Raw genomic sequence first — 18,978 nt, forward strand, 5'->3', positions numbered from 1 at the left:
ACATTATTCCCTATTTTTCATAGTTCCACAATCTATTAATAGCCAGAGATGTGAATTAAACATTCTGCCAATCATGGTTATTTTATTTATAACCAGAGAATTAGGCTGATTCAAACAAGACCAAACATGCTTCTTTTCAAAGTAAGGACATGTCCAAGAAATGTTACTTGGAAAACTAAAATAACCAACACCCTTTCTTGTGATTGTAATATATAAAAATATAATAATATATTTCCATTCACATTGTGTGTGTGTGGTCCAATGTGTGAGGGGCTTGTTGTGATCCTGGGGGTAGTGCATTGGTCTGTACACTGACTGTATGCCTTCTTAATATTGAGTTGCATCGGGTGGGGGGCTGTTAAAACTGTTTTGAATGGGGTGTGTTTTGGGGTCTGGGGGTGAAATCAAACAGTGTATTCAAACTGGTTAGGGGTAGACTTAGACCCCCCAGAACATTCACACCTGGTCCTTTGTTGCAGGATTTGTTTTAGACATGTTTGTACATTAATTGATTACATTTCCATTCCCAGGTTGAATGTCAATAAGAAGTCATATAATTGTGTGTATGACTTTACAATGTCCAGCTACATTATACTCCACATAGCTTTATAGGAAGCAGACTTTACAATGTCCAGCTACATTATACTCCACATAGCTTTATAGGAAGCAGACTTTACAATGTCCAGCTACATTATACTCCACATAGCTTTATAGGAAGCAGACTTTACAATGTCCAGCTACATTATACTCCACATAGCTTTATAGGAAGCAGACTTTACAATGTCCAGCTACATTATACTCCACATAGCTTTATAGGAAGCAGTTCCTAATCTACTGAAACTTCTACATTATGGGAATATTTTTGACCCACCCTTGGTTTTTTAATTTATTAAACTTTGAATTTGGCTCTATACTCCAGCATTTTAGAATTGATATTAAATGTTTTATATGAGGCGACAGTACAGAATGTCACCTTTTATTTGAGGGTATTTTCATACCTATCTGTTTTACTGTTTAGAAATAAATATACTTTATTTACAGTTGAAGTCGGAAGTCGGAAGTTTACATACACTTAGGAGTCATTAAAACTAGTTTTTCAACCACTCCACAAATTTCTTGTTAACAAACTATAGTTTTGGCAAGTCGCTTAGGACATCTACTTTGTGCATGAGACAAGTAATTTTTCCAACAATTGTTTACAGACAGATTATTTCACGTATAATTCACTGTATCACAATTCCAGTGGGTCAGAAGTTTACATACACTAAGTTGACTGTGCCTTTAAACAGCTTGGAAAATTCCAAAAAATGATGTTATGGCTTTAGTAGCTTCTGATAGGCTAATTGACATCATTTTAGTCAATTGGAGGTGTACCTGTGGATGTATTTCAAGGCCTACCTTCAAACTCAGTGCCTCTTTGCTTGAAATCATGGGAAAATCAAAAGAAATCAGCCAAGACCTCAGAAAAACAATTGTAGATCTCCACAAGTCTGGTTCATCCTTGGGAGCAATTTCCAAACGCCTGAATGTACCACGTTCATCTGTACAAATAGTACGCAAGTATAAACACCATGGGACCACGCAGCCGTCATACCGCTCAGCAAGGAAGAAGCCACTGCTCCAAAAAGCCAGACTACGGTTTGTAACTGCACATGGGGATAAAGATCATACATTTTGGAGAAATTCCCTCGGGTCTGATGAAACAAAAATAGAACTGTTTGGCCATAATGACCATCGTTATGTTTGGAGGAAAAAGGGGGTCGCTTGCAAGCCGAAGAACACCATCCCAACCGCGAAGCACAGGGGCGGCAGCATCATGCTGTGGGGGTGCTTTGCTGCAGGTGGGACTCGTGTGCTTCACAAAAGAATTGGCATCATGAGGAAGGAAAATTATGTGGATGTATTGAAGCAACATCTCAAGACATCAGTCAGGAAGTTAAAGCTTGGTTGCAATAGAATTGAATGGTAAATAATGTATGGTGTCATTTTGGAGTCACTTAAACAAATTATGTTCTTATTTACAATACAAGTGACTCCAAAATGACTCGATATGTAATTTACCATTCAATTCTATTGGGATTTTGGTTTTATGCAGATTTTTGAATATTCGCATGAAAATCTGTTTCCATTCGACTGGCGACAGATTTTCATGTGAACATTGTAAAATCTTCATAAAAACATGGTGATTTTACAAGCAGAGATGTTTCCATCAAATTGACGTGTTGAAGATAAATGGCTGTCCGTGATGACGTAATGCACATACAAATATATATTTTTGAAAATACTAATATATTTTTGCAGTTAAATTCCCATGTACCGGTTAAAAACGTTCTGTTAAATGGGTTTCCATCACATTTTCAACTCTACTGATGGTTTTGTCAGATTTGGTTGTGCATTATATAGTGAACGTGCCCACTCTGGACAGGCTACCTACATGATGACATTATTATGGACAAAAAGACCCTCGATATTTATTGGAAAGGAGCATCAAGCTCTTCACTGTGAACTTTCACCACCCTGTGAAGTTCAGCATAACTTATTTCATCTGTAGCTTAATAAACTGCATGGTTTCCTGAGTCGTAGTGGGAGGACCACACCACATATCATCGTGTGACTCCAAGTTTACTTCAATATGATGGTTATTATATCAATATTTGTGCATAAAGCCATTTCCACCGCCATTACTCGCTTAATTAATTCTACAGAGGTATTTGCACCCCACTGCATCCACATGTTTCTTTACAATTAATGATCATTTTACATGACTGAAAATGAAAGACAACTTTTGATTTGACATATTCATCATTCACCACTGTGGCTTCTGAATAGGTCACTGTACATTTATGGAACCTTTAAAACGTTGTAATGTTTTACCACAACCTTATATTTGGTTACACGTCACAATGGCTTCCATCCCTATATACCTCAGTGCATCCATCCAGGACTAACGTCTCCAAACAGATCTAAAAGGCCTCCCCCACCACTCAGACTTTCAAATAAATTAAAGTTATCTCTGATACTCTGCTGTGCAGTTTGTTGTATGGACATTGCAGAGGCCCTTTTAAAATATCCACTCTGCTGTCTGGATCTACCAAAGGATCCAGTTACTATTCCCTGTGGACACAGCTGTATGCAACGTCATCTTCTTAGCTTGACTTCCATCCCCCAAAAACCTGTAGATACAGAGTACACAGTCAAGAGGAATTTTTGACACCCTGTTGCTCAACCTTCAGGTGAAAGCACTAAAATGGCTGACAATCTAGAACTGTTCTGTTGCTCCGTCTGTCTGGATCCACTGAAGGATCCGGTGATTACTGCCTGTGGACACAGCTACTGTATGGGCTGTATTAAAGAAAGCTGGGATCAGGATGATCTGAAAAGGGGTCTACACCTGTCCCCACACTCTAAAAAATACTGGGTTGTTTGGTTGACCCAAATGTTGGGTTGCTGGCGTTGGGTCACTTAGTTGGGTTGTTTTCTTTAAAAACTGCTGGGTTATGGATGCTGGGTGTTGGGTTATTGTTGCTTGGTTATTGAGATATGACCCATCACGTCAGATCAGAAGACTGTAGGCATAGTTTAGTAGGGGTGTGGCTTTCAGATAGTTATTTTTAGCCACCCATGAGAGTAAATATAATTCCTGTTCATCTGGTCTGTTGCGTAGTTAGCACATGTTAAGGTTGAACATTGACATTTTTGTAGCTTCAATGATGCTTATAGAGTTTCCTAAAAGTCCACGTATGTCTCATTGTTGGGCTATAATACAGTGGTATACCTTATTATAATATGTAATAAATACTCTACATATTATAGAAGAATTTAATAAGGAAAAATTGAGTTTACAGTATGTAAACGCCTTAAAATAACCTACAGTAAGGATGACATTAAAACAGACCCAGTTGCTAAGGCAACCAAGCATGACATTAAAACAGACCCAGTTGCTAGGGCAACCAAGCATGACATTAAAACAGACCCAGTTGCTAGGTCAACCAAGCATGACATTAAAACAGACCCAGTTGCTAGGTAAACCAAGCATGACATTAAAACAGACCCAGTTGCTAGGTCAACCAAGCATGACATTAAAACAGACCCAGTTGCTAGGTCAACCAAGCATGACATTAAAACAGACCCAGTTGCTAGGTCAACCAAGCATGACATTAAAACAGACCCAGTTGCTAGGTCAACCGAGCATGACATTAAAACAGACCCAGTTGCTAGGTCAACCGAGCATGACATTAAAACAGACCCAGTTGCTAGGTAACCTAGCATGACATTAAAACAGACCCAGTTGCTAGGTCAACCGAGCATGACATTAAAACAGACCCAGTTGCTAGGTCAACCGAGCATGACATTAAAACAGACCCAGTTGCTAGGTCAACCGAGCATGACATTAAAACAGACCCAGTTGCTAGGTCAACCAAGCATGACATTAAAACAGACCCAGTTGCTAGGTCAACCAAGCATGACATTAAAACAGACCCAGTTGCTAGGTCAACCAAGCATGACATTAAAACAGACCCAGTTGCTAGGTCAACCGAGCATGACATTAAAACAGACCCAGTTGCTAGGTCAACCAAGAATGACATTAAAACAGACCCAGTTGCTAGGTCAACCGAGCATGACATTAAAACAGACCCAGTTGCTAGGTCAACCAAGCATGACATTAAAACAGACCCAGTTGCTAGGTCAACCAAGCATGACATTAAAACAGACCCAGTTGCTAGGTCAACCGAGCATGACATTAAAACAGACCCAGTTGCTAGGTCAACCGAGCATGACATTAAAACAGACCCAGTTGCTAGGTCAACCGAGCATGACATTAAAACAGACCCAGTTGCTAGGTCAACCAAGCATGACATTAAAACAGACCCAGTTGCTAGGTCAACCAAGCATAACATTAAAACAGACCCAGTTGCTAGGTCAACCAAGCATGACATTAAAACAAACCCAGTTGCTAGGTCAACCAAGCATGACATTAAAACAGACCCAGTTGCTAGGTCAACCAAGCATGACATTAAAACAAACCCAGTTGCTAGGTCAACCAAGCATGACATTAAAACAGACCCAGTTGCTAGGTCAACCAAGCATGACATTAAAACAGACCCAGTTATAGATGAGGTTATTGTTTTTATGCAGATTTTTGAAAATTCGCATGAAAATCTGTTTCCATTCGACTGGCGACAGATTTTCATGTAAATATTGTAAAATCTTCATAAAAACGTGAATTTTACCAGCAGAGATGTTTCCATCAAATTGACTTGTTGAGGATAAATGGCTGTGCATGATGATGTCAAGCACATACAAATATATTTTTGGGAAAATACAAAAACCGGTTAAAAACTTTCTGTTAAATGGGTTTCCATCACATTTTCAACTCAACTGATGGTTTTGTCAGATTTGGTTGTGCATTACAGTGGGGGAAAAAAGTATTTAGTCAGCCACCACTTGTGCAAGTTCTCCCACTTAAAAAGATGAGAGAGGCCTGTAATTTTCATCATAGGTACACGTCAACTATGACAGACAAAATGAGAAAAAAAATCCAGAAAATCACATTGTAGGATTTTTTATGAATTTATTTGCAAATTATGGTGGAAAATAAGTATTTGGTCAATAACAAAAGTTTCTCAATACTTTGTTATATACCCTTTGTTGGCATTGACACAGATCAAATGTTTTCTGTAAGTCTTCACAAGGTTTTCACACACTGTTGCTGGTATTTTGGCCCATTCCTCCATGCAGATCTCCTCTAGAGCAGTGATGTTTTGGGGCTGTCGCTGGGCAACACAGACTTTCAACTCCCTCCAAAGATTTTCTATGGGGTTGAGATCTGGAGACTGGCTAGGCCAGTCCAGGACCTTGAAATGCTTCTTACGAAGCCACTCCTTCATTGCCCGGGCGGTGTGTTTGGGATCATTGTCATGCTGAAAGACCCAGCCACGTTTCATCTTCAATGCCCTTGCTGATGGAAGGAGGTTTTCACTCAAAATCTCACGATACATGGCCCCATTCATTCTTTCCTTTACACGGATCAGTCGTCCTGGTCCCTTTGCAGAAAAACAGCCCCAAAGCATGATGTTTCCACCCCCATGCTTCACAGTAGGTATGGTGTTCTTTGGATGCAACTCAGCATTCTTTGTCCTCCAAACACGACGAGTTGAGTTTTTACCAAAAAGTTCGATTTTGGTTTCATCTGACCATATGACATTCTCCCAATCCTCTTCTGGATCATCCAAATGCACTCTAGCAAACTTCAGACGGGCCTGGACATGTACTGGCTTAAGCAGGGGGACACGTCTGGCACTGCAGGACTTGAGTCCCTGGCGGCGTAGTGTGTTACTGATGGTAGGCTTTGTTACTTTGGTCCCAGCTCACTGCAGGTCATTCATTAGGTCCCCCCGTGTGGTTCTGGGATTTTTGCTCACCGTTCTTGTGATCATTTTGACCCCACGGGGTGAGATCTTGCGTGGAGCCCCAGATCGAGGGAGATTATCAGTGGTCTTGTATGTCTTCCATTTCCTAATAATTGCTCCCACAGTTGATTTCTTCAAACCAAGCTGCTTACCTATTGCAGATTCAGTCTTCCCAGCCTGGTGCAGGTCTACAATTTTGTTTCTGGTGTCCTTTGACAGCTCTTTGGTCTTGGCCATAGTGGAGTTTGGAGTGTGACTGTTTTGAGGTTGTGGACAGGTGTCTTTTATACTGATAACAAGTTCAAACAGGTGCCATTAATACAGGTAACGAGTGGAGGACAGAGGAGCCTCTTAAAGAAGAAGTTACAGGTCTGTGAGAGCCAGAAATCTTGCTTGTTTGTAGGTGACCAAATACTTATTTTCCACCATAATTTGCAAATAAATTCATTAAAAATCCTACGATGTGATTTTCTGGATTTTTTCTTCTCAATTTGTCTGTCATAGTTGATGTCACACCCTGGCTCTGGGACTCTATATGTTGAGCCAGGGTGTGTGCATTCTATGTGTTCATTTTCTATGTTGGGTGTTCTAGGTTGTCTATGTCTATGTTTGCATGTGTGACTCCCAATCAGAGGCAACGAGTGTCACCTGTCGGCTGGTTGTCTCTGATTGGGAGCCATATTTAAACTGTGTGTTTTCTCTTGGGTGTTGTGGGTTTTTGTTCCGTGTCGCTATGTTAACCGTTGGACTTCACGAGTCGTGTTTTGTTTGTTTGTTAGTACTTTAATTAAATAAAGTAATGTTTCTTTCACACGCTGCGCCTTGGTCCGCTTCCTGTAACGACGATCGTGACAGAAAAACCCACCGTAAAAGGACCAAGCAGCGTGTCCAGGAGCAGGCAGACTGGACAAGAGAGGAGCAGCGGCGTCAGCAGTGCCATCGTCGGACGGACGAGAGGCACCCCCAATAATTTTTTAGGGGGGGGCACACGTCATGGGCGACTGGGCAGCAGGAGGCTGCCACAGGGCGTATTGGGCGATTTGGAGAGGAGGCCACCAGGTTAAGGGGGCTACTGGCGAAGAGGGAGCAGGAGTTAATGTTGCAGAGGATGGAGCTATTAGAGGCGATTAGGGAAAGGGTGAGAAATGAGGCACGGCGAGAGGAACTCGGTAGGCAGTTGAGGGAGCGGAGGGTTATGATGAAACCCAGTCCCGCTCCTCACACCAAGCAAGTGGTGTGCGTCACCAGTCCGGTCCGGCCCGTTCCTGCTCCACGCACCAAACCTACGGTGTGCGTCGCCAGCCCTGCCCGGCCTGTTCCTGCTCCTCGCACTAAGCCTACGGTGTGCGTCGCCAGCCCGGCCTGTTCCTGCTCCACGCACCAAGCCTACGGGGTGCGTCGCCAGCCCAGCCCGGCCTGTCCCTGCTCCACGCACCAAGCCTACGGGGTGCGTCACCAGCCCAGCCCGGCCTGTCCCTGCTCCACGCACCAAGCCTACGGGGTGCGTCGTCAGCCCAGCCCGGCCTGTCCCTGCTCCACGCACCAAACCTACGGTGTGCGTCGCCAGCCCTGCCCGGCCTGTTCCTGCTCCTCGCACTAAGCCTACGGTGTGCGTCGCCAGCCCAGCCCGGCCTGTTCCTGCTCCACGCACCAAGCCTACGGGGTGCGTCGCCAGCCCAGCCCGGCCTGTCCCTGCTCCACGCACCAAACCTACGGTGTGCGTCGCCAGCCCTGCCCGGCCTGTTCCTGCTCCTCGCACTAAGCCTACGGTGTGCGTCGCCAGCCCAGCCCGGCCTGTTCCTGCTCCACGCACCAAGCCTACGGGGTGCGTCGTCAGCCCAGCCCGGCCTGTCCCTGCTCCACGCACCAAACCTACGGTGTGCGTCGCCAGCCCTGCCCGGCCTGTTCCTGCTCCTCGCACTAAGCCTACGGTGTGCGTCGCCAGCCCAGCCCGGCCTGTCCCTGCTCCACGCACCAAGCCTACGGGGTGCGTCGCCAGCCCGGCCCGGCCTGTTCCTGCTCCTCGCACTAAGCCTACGGTGTGCGTCGCCAGCCCAGCCCGGCCTGTCCCTGCTCCACGCACCAAGCCTACGGGGTGCGTCGCCAGCCCGGCCCGGCCTGTTCCTGCCACTCGCACCAAGCCAGGGGTGCGAGTCGTCAGCCTGGTCCAGCCCGTTCCTGCCACTCGCACCAAGCCAGGGGTGCGAGTCGTCAGCCTGGTCCAGCCCGTTCCTGCCACTCGCACCAAGCCAGGGGTGCGAGTCGTCAGCCTGGTTCAGCCCGTTCCTGCTACTCGCACTAAGCCCGGGTTGCGAGTCGTCAGCCTGGTAAGACTGGTCAGCTGCTCCACAACGGAGCGTAAGCAATCCGCTCCGTCTATGTCCAGTCCAGATCCAGCCAGCGGGGTAGGACCGGACCAGGGGCGCTACGGGGGTATTATGGAGGGGTGGTGGTCAAGGCCGGAGCCGGAGCCGCCTCCGAGGAGGAATGCCCACCCAGCCCTCCCCTGTTTGGGGTTTGTTAAGACGCGGTCGCAGTCCGCGCCTTTAGGGGGGGGTACTGTCACACCCTGGCTCTGGGACTCTATATGTTGAGCCAGGGTGTGTGCATTCTATGTGTTCATTTTCTATGTTGGGTGTTCTAGGTTGTCTATGTCTATGTTTGCATGTGTGACTCCCAATCAGAGGCAACGAGTGTCAGCTGTCGGCTGGTTGTCTCTGATTGGGAGCCAAATTTAAACTGTGTGTTTTCTCTTGGGTGTTGTGGGTTTTTGTTCCGTGTCGGTATGTTAACCGTTGGACTTCACGAGTCGTGTTTTGTTTGTTTGTTAGTACTTTAATTAAATAAAGTCATGTTTCTTTCACACGCTGCGCCTTGGTCCGCTTCCTGTAACGACGATCGTGACAGTTGACGTGTAGCTATGATAAAAATTACAGGCCTCTCTCATCTTTTTAAGTGGGAGAACTTGCACAATTGGTGGCTGACTAAATACTTTTTTCCCCCACTGTATATAGCGAACGTGCCCACTCTGGACAGGCTACCTACATGATGACATTATTATGGACAAAAAGACCCTAGATATTTATTGGAAAGGAGCGTCAAGCTCATCACCGTGCACTTTCACCACCCTGTGAAGTTCAGCATAACTTATTTCATCTGTAGCTTAATAAACTGCATGGTTTCCTGAGTCGTAGTGGGAGGACCACACCACATATCATCGTGTGACTCCAAGTTTACTTCAATATGATGGTTATTATATCAATATTTGTGCATAAAGCCGTTTCCACCGCCATTTCTCGCTTAATTAATTCTACAGAGGTATTTGCACCCACTGCATCCACACGTTTCTTTACAATTTATGATCATTTTACATGACTGAAAATGAAAGAAAACTTTTGATTTGACATATTCATCATTCACCACTGTGGCTTCTGAATAGGTCACTGTACATTTATGGAACCTTTAAAACGTTGTAATGTTTTACCACAACCTTATATTTGGTTACACGTCACTATGGCTTCCATCCCTATATACCTCAGTGCATCCATCCAGGACTAACGTCTCCAAACAGATATAAAAGGCCTCCCCCACCACTCAGACTTTCAAAGAAATTAAAGTTATCTCTGATACTCTGCTGTGCAGTTTGTTGTATGGACATTGCAGAGGCCCTTTTAAAATATCCACTCTGCTGTCTGGATCTACCAAAGGATCCAGTTACTATTCCCTGTGGACACAGCTGTATGCAACGTCATCTTCTTAGCTTGACTTCCATCCCCCAAAAACCTGTAGATACAGGAAGCCACACCCTGTCCTCTGGTGTAGAGTTCCATGAAACAGAAAGTCATTTTTGACACCCTGTTGCTCAACCTTCAGGTGAAAGCACTAAAATGGCTGACAATCTAGAACTGTTCTGTTGCTCCGTCTGTCTGGATCCACTGAAGGATCCGGTGACTACTGCCTGTGGACACAGCTACTGTATGGGCTGTATTAAAGAAAGCTGGGATCAGGATGATCTGAAAGGTGTCTACACCTGTCCCCACACTCTAAACAATACTGGGCTGTTTGGTTGACCCAAATGTTGGGTTGCAGGCGTTGGGTCACTTAGTTGGGTTGTTTTCTTTAAAAACTGCTGGGTTATGGATGCTGGGTGTTGGGTTATTGTTGCTTGGTTATTGAGATATGACCCAGCAGGTCAGATCAGAAGACTGTAGGCATAGTTTAGTAGGGGTGTGGCTTTCAGATAGTTATTTTTAGCCACCCATGAGAGTAAATATAATTCCTGTTCATCTGGTCTGTTGCGTAGTTAGCACATGTTAAGGTTAAACATTGACATTTTTGTTGCTTCAATTATGCTTATAGAGTTTCCTAAAAGTCCACATATGTCTCATTGTTGGGCTATGATACAGTGGTATACCTTATTATAATATGTAATAAATACTCTACATATTATAGAAGAATTTAATAAGGGAAAATTGAGTTTACAGTATGTAAACGCCTTAAAATAACCTACAGTAAGGATGACATTAAAACAGACCCAGTTGCTAGGGCAACCAAGCATGACATTAAAACAGACCCAGTTGCTAGGTCAACCAAGCATGACATTAAAACAGACCCAGTTGCTAGGTCAACCAAGCATGACATTAAAACAGACCCAGTTGCTAGGTCAACCGAGCATGACATTAAAACAGACCCAGTTGCTAGGTCAACCTAGCATGACATTAAAACAGACCCAGTTGCTAGGTCAACCAAGCATGACATTAAAACAGACCCAGTTGCTAGGTCAACCAAGCATGACATTAAAACAAACCCAGTTGCTAGGTCAACCAAGCATGACATTAAAACAGACCCAGTTGCTAGGTCAACCAAGCATGACATTAAAACAGACCCAGTTGCTAGGTCAACCGAGCATGACATTAAAACAGACCCAGTTGCTAGGTCAACCAAGCATGACATTAAAACAGACCCAGTTGCTAGGGCAACCAAGCATGACATTAAAACAGACCCAGTTGCTAGGTCAACCAAGCATGACATTAAAACAGACCCAGTTGCTAGGTCAACCGAGCATGACATTAAAACAGACCCAGTTGCTAGGTCAACCAAGCATGACATTAAAACAGACCCAGTTGCTAGGTCAACCAAGCATGACATTAAAACAGACCCAGTTGCTAGGTCAACCAAGCATGACATTAAAACAGACCCAGTTGCTAGGTCAACCAAGCATGACATTAAAACAGACCCAGTTGCTAGGTCAACCGAGCATGACATTAAAACAGACCCAGTTGCTAGGTCAACCAAGCATGACATTAAAACAGACCCAGTTGCTAGGTCAACCGAGCATGACATTAAAACAGACCCAGTTGCTAGGTCAACCAAGCATGACATTAAAACAGACCCAGTTATAGATGATGATATTGTTTTTATGCAGATTTTTGAAAATTCGCATGAAAATCTGTTTCCATTCGACTGGCGACAGATTTTCATGTGAATATTGTAAAATCTTCATAAAAACGTGAATTTTACCAGCAGAGATGTTTCCATCAAATTGACTTGTTGAGGATAAATGGCTGTGCATGATGATGTAATGCACATACAAATATATTTTTGGGAAAATACAAAAACCGGTTAAAAACTTTCTGTTAAATGGGTTTCCATCACATTTTCAACTCTACCGATGGTGTTGTCAGATTTGGTTGTGCATTATATAGTGAACGTGCCCACTCTGGACAGGCTACCTACATGATGACATTATTATGGACAAAAAGACCCTCGATATTTATTGGAAAGGAGCATCAAGCTCTTCCCTGTGAACTTTCACCACCCTGTGAAGTTCAGCATAACTTATTTCATCTGTAGCTTAATAAACTGCATGGTTTCCTGAGTCGTAGTGGGAGGACCACACCACATATCATCGTGTGACTCCAAGTTTACTTCAATATGATGGTTATTATATGAATATTTGTGCATAAAGCCGTTTCCACCGCCATTTCTCGCTTAATTAATTCTACAGAGGTATTTGCACTCCACTGCATCCACACGTTTCTTTACAATTTATGATCATTTTACATGACTGAAAATGAAAGAGAACTTTTGATTTGACATATTCATCATTCACCACTGTGGCTTCTGAATAGGTCACTGTACATTTATGGAACCTTTAAAACGTTGTAATGTTTTACCACAACCTTATATTTGGTTACCAGCTCTTGCTGCTGGTGACTCTCAGATCCACCTCTACGCAGACGACACAATTTTGTATACATCTGGCCCTTCATTGGACACTGTGTTAACAAACCTCCAAACGAGCTTCAATGCCATACAACACTCCTTCAGTAGCCTCCAACTGCTCTTAAACACTAGTAAAACTAAATGCATGCTTTTCAATTGAACGCTGCTGGTACCCGCCCACCCGACTAGAATAACCACTCTCGACGGGTCTGACCTAGAGTATGTGGACAACTACAAATACCTAGGTGTCTGGTTAGACTGTAAACTCATCTTCCAGACTCACATAAAGAATCTCCAATCCAAAGTTAAATCTAGAATCGGCTTCCTATTTCGCAACAAAGCCTCCTTCACTCATGCTGCCAAACATGCCCTCGTAAAACTGACTATCCTACCGATCCTTGACTTCGGCGATGTCATTTACAAAATAGCCTCCAACACTCTACTCAGCAAATTGGATGTAGTCTATCACAGTGCCATCCGTTTTGTCTCCAAAGCCCCATACACTACCCACCACTGTGACCTGTACGCTCTTGTTGGCTGGTCCTCACTACATGTTCGTCGTCAAACCCACTGGCTCCAGGCCATCTATAAATCACTGCTAGGCAAATCCCTGCCTTATCTTAGCTCATTGGTCACCATAGCAGCACCCACCCGTAGTCTGCGCTCCAGCAGGTATATATCACTGGTCATTCCCAAAGCCAACACCTCCTTTGGCCGCCATTCCTTCCAGTTCTCTGCTGCCAATGACTGGAACGAATTGCAAAAATCTCTGAAGCTGGAGACTCTTATCTCCCTCAATAACTTTAAGCATCAGTTGTCAGAGCACCTTACCGATCACTGCACCTTTACACAGCCCATCTGAAATTAGCCCACCCAACTACCTCATCCCTATATTGTTATTTATTTTGCACCAAAGTATCTCTATTTGCACATAATCTCTTGCACATCTAGCATTCCAGTGTTAATACTATTGTAATTATTTTGCACTATAGCCTATTTATTGCCTTACCTCCATAACTTGCTACATTTGCACACACTGTATATATATTTTCTGTTGTATTTTTGACTTTATGTTTTTTACCCCATATGTAACTCTGTGTTGTTTTTATTGCACTGCTTTGCTTTATCTTGGCCAGGTCGCAGTTGTAAATGAGAACCTGTTCTCAACTGGCTTACCTGGTTAAACAAAGGTTAAATAAAAAAAATAAAAAAATAAACACGTCACTATGGCTTCCATCCCTATATACCTCAGTGCATCCATCCAGGACTAACGTCTCCAAACAGATCTAAAAGGCCTCCCCCACCACTCAGACTTTCAAATAAATTAAAGTTATCTCTGATACTCTGCTGTGCAGTTTGTTGTATGGACATTGCAGAGGCCCTTTTAAAATATCCACTCTGCTGTCTGGATCTACCAAAGGATCCAGTTACTATTCCCTGTGGACACAGCTGTATGCAACGTCATCTTCTTAGCTTGACTTCCATCCCCCAAAAACCTGTAGATACAGAGTACACAGTCAAGAGGATGCCACTCCCTGTCCTCCGGTGTAGAGTTCCATGAAACAGAAAGTCATCTTTGACACCCTGTTGCTCAACCTTCAGGTGAAAGCACTAAAATGGCTGACAATCTAGAACTGTTCTGTTGCTCCGTCTGTCTGGATCCACTGAAGGATCCGGTGACTACTGCCTGTGGACACAGCTACTGTATGGGCTGTATTAAAGAAAGCTGGGATCAGGATGATCTGAAAGGTGTCTACACCTGTCCCCACACTCTAAACAATACTGGGTTGTTTGGTTGACCCAAATGTTGGGTTGCAGGCGTTGGGTCACTTAGTTGGGTTGTTTTCTTTAAAAACTGCTGGGTTATGGATGCTGGGTGTTGGGTTATTGTTGCTTGGTTATTGAGATATGACCCATCACGTCAGATCAGAAGACTGTAGGCATAGTTTAGTAGGGGTGTGGCTTTCAGATAGTTATTTTTAGCCACCCATGAGAGTAAATATAATTCCTGTTCATCTGGTCTGTTACGTAGTTAGCACATGTTAAGGTTGAACATTGAAATTTTTGTAGCTTCAATGATGCCTATAGAGTTTCCTAAAAGTCTACGTATGTCTCATTGTTGGGCTATGATACAGTGGGATACCTTATTATAATATGTAATAAATACTCTACATATTATAGAAGAATTTAATAAGGAAAAATTGAGTTTACAGTATGTAAACGGCTTAAAATAACCTACAGTAAGGATGACATTAAAACAGACCCAGTTGCTAGGTCAACCAAGCATGACATTAAAACAGACCCAGTTGCTAGGTCAACCAAGCATGACATTAAAACAGACCCAGTTGCTAGGTCAACCAAGCATGACATTAAAACAAACCCAGTTGCTAGGTCAACCAAGCATGACATTAAAACAGACCCAGTTGCTAGGTCAACCAAGCATGATATTAAAACAGACCCAGTTGCTAGGTCAACTAAGCATGATATTAAAACAGACCCAGTTGCTAGGTAAACAAAGCATGACATTAAAACAGACCCAGTTGCTAGGTCAACCAAGCATGACATTAAAACAGACCCAGTTGCTAGGTCAACCGAGCATGACATTAAAACAGACCCAGTTGCTAGGTCAACCTAGGATGACATTAAAACAGACCCAGTTGCTAGGTCAACCAAGCATGACATTAAAACAGACCCAGTTGCTAGGTCAAACAAGCATGACATTAAAACAGACCCAGTTGCTAGGTCAACCAAGCATGACATTAAAACAGACCCAGTTGCTAGGTCAACCAAGCATGACATTAAAACAGACCCAGTTGCTAGGTAAACCAAGCATGACATTAAAACAAACCCAGTTGCTAGGTCAACCAAGCATGACATTAAAACAGACCCAGTTGCTAGGTCAACCAAGCATGACATTAAAACAGACCCATTTGCTTGGTCAACCGAGCATGACATTAAAACAGACCCAGTTGCTAGGTCAACCTAGCATGACATTAGAACAGACCCAGTTGCTAGGTCAACCAAGCATGACATTAAAACAAACCCAGTTGCTAGGTCAACCAAGCATGACATTAAAACAGACCCAGTTGCTAGGTCAACCTAGGATGACATTAAAACAGACCCAGTTGCTAGGTCAACCAAGCATGACATTAAAACAGACCCAGTTGCTAGGTCAAACAAGCATGACATTAAAACAGACCCAGTTGCTAGGTCAACCAAGCATGACATTAACACAGACCCAGTTGCTAGGTCAACCAAGCATGACATTAAAACAGACCCAGTTGCTAGGTAAACCAAGCATGATATTAAAACAGACCCAGTTGCTAGGTCAACCAAGCATGACATTAAAACAGACCCAGTTATAGATGAGGATATTGTTTTTATGCAGATTTTTGAAAATTCGCATGAAAATCTGTTTCCATTCGACTGGCGACAGATTTTCATTTGAATATTGTAAAATCTTCATAAAAACGTGAATTTTACCAGCAGAGATGTTTCCATCAAATTGACTTGTTGAGGATAAATGGCTGTGCATGATGATGTAATGCACATACAAATATATTTTTGGGAAAATACAAAAACCGGTTAAAAACGTTCTGTTAAATGGGTTTCCATCACATTTTCAACTCTACCGATGGTTTTGTCAGATGTTTTGGGGCATTATATAGTGAACGTGCCAACTCTGGACAGGCTGCCTACATGATGACATTATTATGGACAAAAAGACCCTCGATATTTATTGGAAAGGAGCATCAAGCTCATCATCGTACACTTTCACCACCCTGTGAAGTTCAGCATAACTTATTTCATCTGTAGCTTAATAAACTGCATGGTTTCCCGAGTCGTAGTGGGAGGACCACACCACATATCATCGTGTGACTCCAAGTTTACTTCAATATGATGGTTATTATATCAATATTTGTGCATAAAGCCGTTTCCACCGCCATTTCTCGCTTAATTAATTCTACAGAGGTATTTGCACCCCACTGCATCCACATGTTTCTTTACAATTTATGATCATTTTTCATGACTGAAAATGAAAGAAAACTTTTGATTTGACATATTCATCATTCACCACTGTGGCTTCTGAATAGGTCACTGTACATTTATGGAACCTTTAAAACGTTGTAATGTTTTACCACAACCTTATATTTGGTTACACGTCACTATGGCTTCCATCCCTATATACCTCAGTGCATCCATCCAGGACAAACGTCTCCAAACAGATCTAAAAGGCCTCCCCCACCACTCAGACTTTCAAAGAAATTAAAGTTATCTCTGATACTCTGCTGTGCAGTTTGTTGTATGGACATTGCAGAGGCCCTTTTAAAATATCCACTCTGCTGTCTGGATCCACCAAATGATCCAGTTACTATTCCCTGTGGACACAGCTGTATGCAACGTCATCTTCTTAGCTTGACTTCCATCCCCCAAAAACCTGTAGATACAGAGTACACAGTCAAGAGGAAGCCACTCCCTGTCCTCTGGTGTAGAGTTCCATGAAACAGAAAGTCATTTTTGACACCCTGTTGCTCAACCTTCAGGTGAAAGCACTAAAATGTTTGACAATCTAGAACTGTTCTGTTGCTCCGTCTGTCTGGATCCACTGAAGGATCCGGTGACTACTGCCTGTGGACACAGCTACTGTATGGGCTGTATTAAAGAAAGCTGGGATCAGGATGATCTGAAAGGGGTCTACACCTGTCCCCACACTCTAAACAATACTGGGTTGTTTGGTTGACCCAAATGTTGGGTTGCAGGCGTTGGGTCACTTAGTTGGGTTGTTTTCTTTAAAAACTGCTGGGTTATGGATGCTGGGTTTTGGGTTATTGTTGCTTGGTTATTGAGATATGACCCATCAGGTCAGATCAGAAGACTGTAGGCATAGTTTAGTAGGGGTGTGGCTTTCAGATAGTTATTTTTAGCCACCCATGAGAGTAAATATAATTCCTGTTCATCTGGTCTGTTGCGTAGTTAGCACATGTTAAGGTTGAACATTGACATTTTTGTAGCTTCAATTATGCTTATAGAGTTTCCTAAAAGTCCACGTATGTCTCATTGTTGGGCTATGATACAGTGGTATACCTTATTATAATATGTAATAAATACTCTACATATTATAGAATAATTTAATAAGGAAAAATTGAGTTTACAGTATGTAAACGCCTTAAAATAACCTACAGTAAGGATGACATTAAAACAAACCCAGTTGCTAGGTCAACCAAGCATGACATTAAAACAGACCCAGTTGCTAGGTCAACCAAGCATGACATTAAAACAGACCCAGTTGCTAGGTCAACCAAGCATGACATTAAAACAGACCCAGTTGCTAAGGCAACCAAGCATGACATTAAAACAGACCCAGTTGCTAGGTCAACCAAGCATGACATTAAAACAGACCCAGTTGCTAGGTCAACCGAGCATGACATTAAAACAGACCCAGTTGCTAGGTCAACCAAGCATGACATTAAAACAGACCCAGTTGCTAGGTCAACCTAGCATGACATTAAAACAGACCCAGTTGCTAGGTCAACCAAGCATGACATTAAAACAGACCCAGTTGCTAGGTCAACCGAGCATGACATTAAAACAGACCCAGTTGCTAGGTGGGGCAGGTAGCTTAGTGGGTAAGAGCGTTGTGCCAGTAACCGAAAGGTCGCTGGTTCTAAACCCCGAGCCGACTAGGTGAAAAATCTGTCGATGTGCCCTTAAGCAAGGCACTTAACCCTAATTGCTCCTGTAAGTCGCTCTGGATAAGAGCGTCTGCTAAATGACTAAAATGTAAATGTAAAATGTAGGTCTACCAAGCATGACATTAAAACAGACCCAGTTGCTAGGTCTCTTTTTAGTCCTAGATATGGCTAGGGTTAGGGTTACTGCTGAATGTATTAACTCTAACCCTGACCCTAGGCCTAACAGTAATACCCACACTGTAATGTAAAGTATTACCTCATTCTCAATGATCGGTCAATACATACAGTATTCATTTAAACTACAGTATATTGTATCAATATCAACACCCCCCCCCCCCCCCCCCCCCATTACAACCACTTATGAATTATTATAGACTCTTATAATCAGTGTTATAACACATAAGTGTATTATAAGGCATTATGAAGCTTATTAAAATAATTATAATATGTAACTGTTACCCTTTATATATTCTAACAACTCATATTTGTTAGATTTATTCCAAATAAAGGGCCCTAACCTAGAAACTAAAATATTTGTCTCCCTCTCCACGTTGAACGCAGTTCTCTCTCTATCCCTCCCTCCCTCCCTCCCTCTAACCTCACCTATCTGGCAGATCCAGAAAGTCCTCGCCCTCCCAAAAACTCACTTC

The sequence above is a fragment of the Coregonus lavaretus genome (assembly GCF_964263955.1).
Source record: "Coregonus lavaretus genome assembly, contig: HAP1_SCAFFOLD_754, whole genome shotgun sequence".
Lineage (NCBI taxonomy): Eukaryota > Metazoa > Chordata > Actinopteri > Salmoniformes > Salmonidae > Coregonus > Coregonus lavaretus.